This window comes from Podarcis gaigeae (assembly GCF_964106915.1).
Source record: "Podarcis gaigeae genome assembly, chromosome: 5".
NCBI classification, from domain to species: Eukaryota; Metazoa; Chordata; class Lepidosauria; order Squamata; family Lacertidae; genus Podarcis; species Podarcis gaigeae.
Window position 1 is genome coordinate 90,850,861 of NC_139681.1, and position 11,258 is coordinate 90,862,118.

Here is an 11,258-nt window from a genome sequence, read left to right on the forward strand (position 1 = left end):
GAACTACAGGGAGCAATAAAATGGTCTGAATTTGCAAAGAGAAAGGGTGACACTCAAGCAAGCTTTACTACTGAAATTAATCGACCAAATCAGCCATGTTCATTAATTTCATGTGGATCGATTCTGAGTAAAACTCAGTTGAACACCACCCAAAGTATTTAATGTAAAGATACTTGACCCTTGAAAATAGCACTTTGCCTGTCCACACTTGTCTTTTATTACAAAAAACAAACAAACAAAAACCAGTTCTGGGAAGAAGAAATCACAGAGCACAAAAAACACTGGAGGGTAACAATCTGACAGGAATGCTGTCTGGCTGTTTCATTAGCAATCAGTCAATAAATGATGTCTAGTTTCAGAGGAACTTAGCAGGGTGTGGAAGTAACCTAATATTTCACAAAGTTCTTTTACAGTTGCAGAGACACTAGGCATTTTCCCTTCTTACCCAATTTTAAATGCCTGGTCCATTTCTCTTTGGAGAAAAATAAACTTACCCAAATATTTACCCACACATGACTTGTGGCCAGTCAAGAATGGGTAGTATCTGTAATAGAATCTGGTTGCCAAGGAAACTAGCTGTCTGTCTGTGTGTGTGTGTGTGTGTGTGTGTGTGTGTGTACCTGTTTCCTGGGGTGGACAAAATTTTGTCCTTCTGGCATGCATTTGTAAGTTCAGTCCCCCACCAGCTGCTGCTGAGACACTTGCTGTCTTCTTTGTCAAAAATAAAATGTAAACTCTTTACTCACATAGGGGCACTCTAACTAAGTCTGTGTCAGAGATGTGGTATATCTATCTGAAGGTTAATAAAACTGTACATAAGGGTTTTTATTTGTTGCTTTGGAGTCTGCTTTTTGTATGATGCCTTTGTCTCCCATCAAGCTTCTATAGAAAGTTCACCCAATTTCCATTCCTCTCTCATTTGCTCTGCTCTCTTAGCCTGGCAAAGTCAGGTGATCGAGAAACCTCCTTTCATCCTTTATCTGTTTCTCTGTCTTTCTTTCTCGGTTGGTGCTTTACAGAAGAAATGTCAAGAAATCCTTCCATGCTTCCAAGTCTGCTTAAAGCCTCTGTCCTTTTGTGAGCAATCCCAATACTTTTGCTATGAACTAAAATAAAATAAAAAATCAATGGAAGGTTGTTTTCAAGCTTTACATTTACCTCATACCCCCCCCCCCAAAAAAAGAAAATCAATCCTCTGTGATTCCAGTAAAGATTGCTCACTCACTCATTCATTCACAGTTTGGAAGAACTGCCTTGGTTAAATATGTATACTCTCGCATTCATTCCATTTGCAACCTTTCTTGGCCATAAAGGTTCAGTGAGAGTCACAATACAAATGCAATACAGTGGTACCTCGGGTTACATACACTTCAGGTTACATATGCTTCAGGTTACATACGCTTCAGGTTACAGACTCCGCTAACCCAGTAATAGTGCTTCAGGTTAAGAACTTTGCTTCAGGATAAGAACAGAAATCATGCTCTAGTGGCGCGGCGGCAGCAGGAGGCCCCATTAGCTAAAGTGGTGCTTCAGGTTAAGAACAGTTTCAAGTTAAGTATGGACCTCCGGAACGAATTACGGTAAGTACCTAACCCGAGGTACCACTGTATACACTCTCCCATTATCATGATTATGATTACTGACAGCACCATCAGTACAAATAGTAGATTATAGCATAACATACTCAAAGTGGTGGCATGAGTCTCTTAATTCCAGGGTCATGGGTTTGAGCCTCACACTAGGCAAAGATTCCTGCATTGCAGAGGGTTGGACTCGATAACCATTGTGGTCCCTTCCAACTCTACAATTCTATGATTTTCAACCCTTTTCAGTTTTTCTCCTGTGCCTTCTGGCTTCCCAAGAACACCACACATAGTCTCTTGCCCTATAATTAGAAAATCATCTTTGTTCTGTATTGCACATTTTACTTGACTGGTTTCGTAAGCTTCAAAAACTTCTTCCCTTTCGGAGTTCTGTTCTGAAAAACCACACAATGAATTATGAATTATAGCTTTTGTTAAGTAACCTTGGTCCTGTAGTTTATATCCTCCAATGCATTTCAACTGCAGCTCCTCATCCATTATTGTTGTCAGCATTCAATATTTAGAGGGCGCCCAAGACGCTTCTGGTGTTTGCAGGAGCGTAAAAGTGCGAGGTCCCTGCCCAGACAAGCTTACAGTTTCTGAACCAAAGATGTGCTTTCTCTTTATGCTTATGAAATCTTCATGAGGACGGCAAGATTATGAATTGCGGTGGGAGTTGCTGATGGAGCGTCCAGAACCACATGGGGTCACTGAGTTAAATATTAAAGTCTCATTCAAGATATTGGAATGTTTAAAACTTCTTCCCAGGCCAACTGCGACTTCAGAATGCTAAATTAGTTCTGCACTGCTAGAAACTTAGTACATTCTTATGGGACTTAATTTAATCCCAAAACCATCTACTAAAAGGCAACCCTGGGTGATGTGACCTCCTGCCATGTACAGTCAGCAAATGCACAAGAAACATGACGGCTGACTTTGCCAAATTCACCCCCAAACTGCTTCTAAGCTGCAGTTCTACAGCATTCACAAACTTGCCATTCTGCTTCTTTCAGATCAGCTTCTTTGGCGATTCTTGATCCACAAGTGCTTCCACAGTGGGAACATAGATTTCTGGGTGGGAGTTGGTAATAGTGAGGGTTTGCCAAGCGTGCCTTCCTCTTAGTGTGTTTCTTCCTTTCATCCTGAGTTCAAGCGTCTTCAAAGCCCATGACACCTTTGGTAAAGGCTGTTCTGCAATTGGAGCACTCACAGGCGAGTGTTTCCCAGTTGTCAGTGTTTATACAGTGGTACCTCGGGTTAAGAACTTAATACATTCTGGAGGTCTGTTCTTAACCTGAAACTGTTCTTAACCTGAAGCACCACTTTAGCTAATGGGGCCTCCTGCTGCCGCTGCGCCGCCACTGCACGATTTCTGTTCTCATCCTGAAGCAAAGTTCTTAATCCGAGGTAATATTTCTGGGTTAGCGGAGTCTGTAACCTGAAGCGCGCGTAACCTGAAGCGTATGTAACCTGAGGTACCACTGTACTACATTTTTTTTAGATCTGCCTTGGGAGAGTCTTTAAACCTCTTTTGTTGACCACCAACATTACGCTTTCCATTTTTAAGTTTGGAATAGAGTAGTTGCTTTGGAAGACGATAATCAGCCATCCACACAACATGACCAGTCCAACGAAGTTGATGTTGAAGGATCATTGCTTTGACACTGGTGATCTTGGCTTCTTCCAGTACACTGGCATTAGTTCACCTGTCTTCCCAAGTGATGTGTAAATTTTTTTTGGAGACACCGTTGATGGAATCTTTTGAGGAATTGGAGATGGCATTTATAAGTGGTCCACGTTTCACAAGCATACAGTAAGGTTGGTAGTACAATAGTTTTGTAAACAAGCATTTTGGTTTCCCTGAGAATGTCCTGGTCCTCAAACACTCTGCACTTCAATCAGGAGAAAGTTGCACTCGCAGAGCTGAGGCGATGCTGGATTTCAGCATCAAAGTCAGCTCTAGACCAGCACTTTAGTGATAGTTAGACAAGGTTGTGCTGCGTATGTTTGAAAAGGGAAGGAACGGGAGTGGGAAAGATGACTTGAAACTTTCTTAATAGTCAGTGGCAATGTTTCCAGGCACAACTTTTATTAGGGAAATGGCCCACATTACAGGTAAATAGTCCGCAGTGACTATTGTCCACAGTGTCTGGCTCCTAATGGCCTTCTAGGAACTGGCTGGTTAAGACCCTCCCTTGCACCCCATAAAGTCTTTGGGGATCCTCTTGAATAGCCCGAAATAAAATAATCATAGAACTGTAGACTTGAAAGTCTACCACGAGGGTCATCTAGTCCAAACCCTTGCAATGCAGGAATCTATTTGCCCACCGTGGGTCTCAGGCTCTACCAACTGAGCTAAACAATGCCTGGCTCAGTTTGTCTGCTGCTGTCACTTAAATCTTGCTGCTGTGTTTGGTTTTTGTTATATTTTTGTTTGCTCTTCCACAATGTTTTAAAACCTTAAAAACAGTATAATGGGTCAGCAATGGGTAGAAAGGAAGCATATAAAGGCTTAAAGAGAGCCTTTGTGGTGTAGTGGTTAAGAGCGGTAGACTCGTAATCTGGTGAACCGGGTTCGTGTCTCCGCTCCTCCACATGCAGCTGCTGGGTGACCTTGGGCTAGTCACACTTCTCTGAAGTCTCTCAGTCCCACTCACCTCACTTGTTGTGGGGGAGGAAGGGAAGGGAGAATGTTAGCCGCTTTGAGACTCCTTAGGGTAGTGATAAAGCGGGATATAAAATCCAAACTCTTCTCTTCTTCTCTTCTTAAACTACAGACCTATAAAGTATGCATCAGGCCAAGAGCACACATGATAACAAATGTCATAAGAGTTTCCCTCACCTGGAGAGCTCCCATTCTAGCTGGTCATTCGGGTTTCCAGGATTGGACATGCTCCTGGATTTGATACGAGTGAGATCAAGATACTTCATTTCTTTAACCACCCACTGGGGACTCATAATAAGCATGAGATGCCTATTTTAGGGATCAGGGGTGAATACAATCTTCTCAAATTGCCTGGGGGATTCATGGCTCTCTATACCAGTATAAAGCACAGCACTGTTGAAACCACCTTCTCCCATTCCTGATCTGCTCTGAGGCCCAATATCAATGAACGAGGAGCTATCTTATACCAAGGTGAGTAAAAATGGGTGATTTAAAAATTAGTAAGTTTCCTTTAGAATTAAATCAGACTCCTTAGCGGGGAGGGCCATAAGTGGTGGCACAGACAGGTGAGGGTCCCTTCTGAGTAGGACCACTCTACCCATGAGGCAAGGGGATGCCCCTCTAACTCAGACGCACAGGACCTGTTGCAAACACTCTATCCAGGCACCAAAGAAAACCCCACGACGTTCCCCAGAGAATCCTGCCCGGGCAATCATATGAAGAAGTGCTTCCCAGAAGCTCACTTCCCTTGCATGGAGTCAAGCAAGGGAATAAATGTTGCGCTGAATCAGAACAAGACATAAATAGTTTCTGGAATGATGAACGTTTGCCAATTAGGAGTTTGCTCTGTGAATTTCGAGCCAGAGATTGGAGCAGGGTAGGGATGGCGAGGAATCCACGTCAGCATGCATTTTGCAACATCTCTTTTTCAGCCCCTTAAAGACAAACAGGTTGATTGCTACCTCCTTCCTGCTGATGGGAAGTCATTACCTAGGGCTTCATGTGTTGCTGTTTTGTTTTCGTAAAAAAAAAAAAAGGCATTTCTTACAGTTTCCTTTAAGATTAGTGTATAAAACAGTCTATTCTCATGGTCCCGAATGAACTGGGCAAGGAAGCAATTGCTAAAAATTATTGTCTCCATCTGTTTTTTGTGGGGCTGGATTTGTATTGTTTCAGTCACTCAGGAAATTCAAATCACATCCCTATTGTACCATAAAGACAGAGATAAAAGGATGCCATGTGAATATCCGAAACATTAACGTGCTTAGCAAACATTCTCTCATACATCTTCATAGGTAGATAGATGGCATTAAGCACAATGTTTCCTGGCTGCAAGATATACGGTTGTTTTTGATCTATATCTTTACATCAACCTGAAAGAAGACAAGGTAGTAAATAGATGTCATTTCCGGGTCATTTATGCAGCATAAATCCATCAATGGACACTTTGCTACAGATGGCAAGCTGACGCTTTGGGATGGAACAGCAGAGGTTGTTATTGATGTGCTCAGTCTAAAAGAATGAGAGGCAATGTGGGTAAGGTGATGCCTTTTATGCTGAAAAGCCAGGCTACCAGCAATGGGTTTGGCAAGGAGTTCGGGAGAGCCCAGGTGTCTGCAGCTGATGTCTACAGAACTGGATGCTGCTAGGCTGGCCACAGAGAGACAGTGTGGTGTAGTGGTTAGTGGGGATGGGCAAATCTGCCAACTCCCTACAAAATAAGATAAAAGCAGGTACATTTCAGCTAAGCAAAAACTATTGATGTGAAACAAAGCCAGACAAAGAATTGGAGGGCTGTATTTTGCCAATTGAGGCACCTGTGCTGCAGGTGGTCTACCCATGTGTTGCGAGATCAGTGAAATTAAGGAACATCCCAATTTTATTCAACTCTGTTATGATGAGATCACACTGATTTGCTTCAGAAAGAATGCAGTTATGGTTCCTAAGCAGTTAGAGTATTAGCATTTTACTCTGAAGAGTTAGCTGATGATTAAGGATTTTTCTTTTTCAGTCCCTCCTTGATTTAATGTTCCTCTCCGGTACAAAGATAATAGAGCACAGGATGCGATACTTTTTAAAAGTTAATTATCATTTTTAGAAGATTCTCTTCTCGTAAGCAGTTTTCTTTACATTCTTTTGAAACAACATTTGGCAAATGCACACAAAAAATGCACATATTAAGGGGATATATGCATTTCCTCGTCTTTATTTTCAGAGGGTCTGATTGGTTATGGTTTCTTTTTTTCTGCTGAAAAGGTATAAAAGCTGTGTTCAGCATATGGTGGGTGTTAGTTTGCTTACCACTTTTTTTTTGGGGGGGGGAGGTACTTTGCTACTCCCCTTAACCTAAAAAAGGATCTGGATTATGATCAGATTAAGAGATATGTATAAGAACAAAAGAAGACACCGCTGAATCAGACAAAAGGCTCATGTAGTCTAGCATCCTTTTCACACAGTAACCAACCAGAGGTGCATGAAGAGCCCACAAGCACCCCAGACTGCAACAGCACTTTCTCCAATTCTGGTTCTCAGAAACTAGTACAGTGGTACCCCTGGTTGTGAACGGGATCCGTTCCAGAAGCCCGTTCGCAACATGAAAAGAGAGCAACCCGTAGTGGCACATCTGCGCACGCGCGGGTTTCAATTCACTGCTTCTGCACATGTGCATGGTGTCATTTTGCGCTTCTGTGCATGCACGAGCAGCGAAACCCAGAAGCAGTGGCATAGCGTGGGTTGTCAGCACCTGGGGCAAGGCAAGTAATTTGTGCCCCCTAACCCGTGGATTTGCGCCCCCTAACCCTAACCCCCAGATGTTGCGCCCAGTGCGGCTGGCCCCCCTGCACCCCCCACGCTACGCCACTGCCCGGAAGTAACCCTTTCCGGTACTTCCGGGTCACCGCGGGACGTAACCTGAAAGAACGTAACATGAAGCGGACGTAACATGAAGTATGACTGTACCCAGAGGCATATGGTCTCCAACAGTGGAAGTAGAGAACCTTTTCCTCCATGAATTTGTCTAACCCTCTTTTAAAGCCATTCAGGTTGGGAGCCACCAGCACCACATAATTTTATACAGTCATACCTCATGTTACGTCCACTTCATGTTACGTTCTCTGGGGTCTGCCTGCCTCCTCCCACTCAGCTGCCCTACAACTGGGGCAGAGGCAGCGGGCAGACCATTTGGGCAGCGCGGAGCCTGCATGTGCCCAAGCCACTGTGTCTCTCTGAGGAGAGACATGTGGTTCGGGCACACTGCAGGCCCCGCAGTGAGTGCCACCCAGCATTTTGTCCCACACACACCCCAGTGGTGACACCCAAGACGGACTGAACCCACCGCACCCCCCTTCCTCCGCCCCTGTGTATGACACCAAGTGCTTGTGAAACTGGTGTGTGTGTGTGTGTGTGTGTGTGTGTGTGTGTGTGTGTGTGTGTGTAAGTACACCTCGTAAAAGTGAGCCTCATTTAAGCATTCGGTATTATTGCAAGCTCCGATCGGCTTCCACCTTCTGGACTCAAACTGTCTTAAGTAATGCCTGAGGCCTGTTGTTGATAGGATTCATTTATGTCAGGGTGATTTTAAACATGCCAGAATCTCAACCCTTAAAAAAATGTGATTCTTTTTAGTGTCACTCATTCTCTTTGTTTCCCATTCCTTCTTTTTCCTCTGTCCATTCCATTTCAGAAGTACATCTATCCATGAACATGACATCTCTCTCCCTCTCTCTCATACACACACACACATCCAACCACTCACTCACGCTCTTTTTTGCACAGTGTGTTTTGTGTCACTGTCTTCCAATGATACCCAAATGATGTGGCTGTTGGAAGTGGCAGAAATGTAAAATGGGCGTTCTCTGGTTGCTTCTCATTATAGGAACTGGCAATAAATGAATGTGTGCAGAGATCTGTGGGCATAACAAATATTAGATAAAAGGACATCGCTTTAAACGCGTGCGCACACGCAGAGAGAGAGAGGGAGAGAGAGAGAGAGAGAGAGAGAGAGAGAGAGAGAGAGAGAGAGAACTGTATTTCTGAGAGTAACAGAGCAGACTCTTTAGCAGGGGAAGCCAACAACATGGTCATCTGCAGATGGTGCTGGACCACAACTCCCAGAGATTCCTCACCATTGCCAAGGTTACTGGGACTGATGGGAGTTGTGCCCCAGCAAAATCTGGAGGGGACCACATTGGCCTACCCATGCTCTGTAAAGATGGGGAAACCAGTGGTGGCTTTTGCACATTCTTTCATTGCCATATTTGGGATCAAGAAGGAATCCAAACAAAAAGCTTAGGCCAGTAGGTGCCTGGCCCTCCAAGTGACACACACACGCCAAGGAGCTGATCATTATTTGAGAGTTGTTTCTGACTTCTTCCTGCCATTTCTACTGCCTGTCCTTTGTGACAAATGGCAGTAAGCTGAAAATAGATATAGGGTTGTATGGCTATTGAACAAGTCCAAAAGCCCCTCTATGGGTGGGATTACATTCCTTATTGGAGTCTTTAGCTCATTCCAACTCAAAAATGCAGAACAGTCATACCTCGGGTTACAGCCGCTTCAGGTTGTGTTTTTTCGGGTTACGCACCTGCTGAAACCCGGAAGTACCAGAACGGGTTACTTCTGCGTTTCGGTGGTCACGCATGCTCAGAAGTGCTAATCGTGCTTTGCACATGTGCAGAAGCACCAAATTGCAACCCACGCATGAGCAGGTGCGCCGCTGCGGGTTGCGAACGCTGCGGGCTGTGAACGTGCATTCCGTACAGATCACGTTCACAACCCGACCGCCCACTGTACAGAGGTACCTCGGGATGCGAACAGGATCCATTCCAGAGACCCATTCGCATCCTGAATGGAATGTAAGACGAGACGGCACATCTGCGTTACATGAAAAACTATCCCTATACATGCAAACGTAAGAAGAGCCTGCTGTATCCAGCCAATGGTCCATCTAGTCCAGCATCTTCTTGTCACAATGGACAACCATGTTCCTATGGAAAATCCAACCACAAGGACATTCTCCCCTCCCGTGTTTTTCAACAACTGGTTCTCATTCAAGAGCGTTCCAGCTGTTCTTCTCAGGGCTGACCCAAGACATTTTGATGGCTGAGGTGACACGACAATGATAAATGATACTCCACAGAGCAGCCTCCACCAATCTCGTGTCCTCCAGCTGTTGCGCTTTTACCTAAGTGCCCCCCTTGAACTAATCCTACTTTTGATACAAAACTACTAGCAGATGGAAAGGGGGGAGACAGTTTTCTGTGGAGAAGAGAGAGTCATTTATCATGCCGGAGCCTGGATGTAAAAGACGCTGCCCAGTTTTGAAATGTAGTCAAATTATCTGGGTGTAATTATTTCACAATCTCCTTATATCTGATCAGAAAGGAATCAAAATTCTGCTGTTCCACTTTATTCCACATCCGCAAGACAGAGCAGGGAGAGACACAGAGCCACCTCCAGTTCCCACTAAGAGTAATTAAGCTTTCTCCTAGAAGACACAGTGGCTCTGAGACAATCTGTCTCTTTAGGAGAGGGTAGCTGATAACCATAAGCTTTCTCTTGGCCTGTACCCAAGTTTGATGACTTTGAATGCGGAGGTCGGCCCATGAAGGACTTCTCTTGCAGCAAAATTGGATACATGAGATGCTTGGCTTCTGCAAGGCTTTCGTCTTAAGGAAAGAGCTAACACACGCCCACCTCCTCCTGTGTAGAACCTTTATTGGAAGGTACTTCTTCACACAGTGCATAGTTGGCTAAGTTCTGCCTCCACAGTTGGATATCAGGAAATTTTTAATGTCTAATGTTTCACAGATGAGTGAGGTATAAATTATTATTATTATTATTATTATTATTATTATTATTATTACTACTACTACTACTGCTACCTTCTACCACATTTGGAAACGTTATCTGGAAAGTCTCTCTGAAATCCATAGAACATTACTTTCAGGTAAACCGCGGTGTTGGAGTGACTTGTGTGCGCATTGCTAAAACTGGGCTCTCCCTATGTTATAACTTTCATGCTGTGGAATAATTGAGGATCAAAATGTATTTTACTTTGTTGCTTAATGGAAACGTTATTCCCATTGTTTAGGCAGGTTCTTCCTTTCTTTTCGAATTCACAGTCAACGTGTTAAAGAGAAACAGATGCCAGACCATTGCAAATGGATTGGGTTTGGACTAATGGTTCTGTTAAAGCCTCTCTTCATCTTCATCCTACATTTGGTTTTTATTTTTCCTTCTGTGCCTTGCTAGAATGAGTAGGAGTATTTAAGTGATGCTGAGAGAGTTTGAATTCAGAGGGGAAATGGCAGTATGGGCTGAAGATTAGCTTATCGGGTCCTAGATATATGTTCTCAGAGAGGAAAGAAGAAGAAATGGATAATCTTTTGCTTTGTGTTCTCTGACGTTTACAAGGCTAGATCTGCCTGCTTTCCTGGCTTTTAAGGGTGAAGTATCTCCTGACCTCAGTAACCCGCGAAGAGGTCTGTTAGCGGCAGATGGGAAAAGGGCAACTTTACAATAGCTCTAAGCCGTCGCCAGGAAAGATCATATGGTATCATATTCAAAAGATGGGGAAATGGCAACGGCAAATAATCTTTCTATACTGATCTAAGTGGAACTAGGCTCAGGAAACAGCCTCATAACCTCATACTCCTTCCCGTTATGCTCTTCAGTGATGACTGATTCACAAATCTGTTATTTCTAAGCTCTTAACAATCAGTGCAAGATCAGAAGCTGATTTTGTGTGGCGGCTGGGAAAGGAAAAATGGCATGATCATTAAACACACATCTCTCTATTGAATGGGCCAGAGAGAACATGATTTTTAAAAAAATTTATAAAAAATCTCAGATCACTCCGCAAAGGCAGAACAAAATTCAATCAGCTAAAACCATTCAAATCCCCTAGAATGTTGTTGGCTTAACCTGAAGCCCCCAATTCCAGCCTAAACTAACAACATTGACTCATTTTCATGGATCTCCAAACAAGGGAAATTCTATTACAGTCAGAA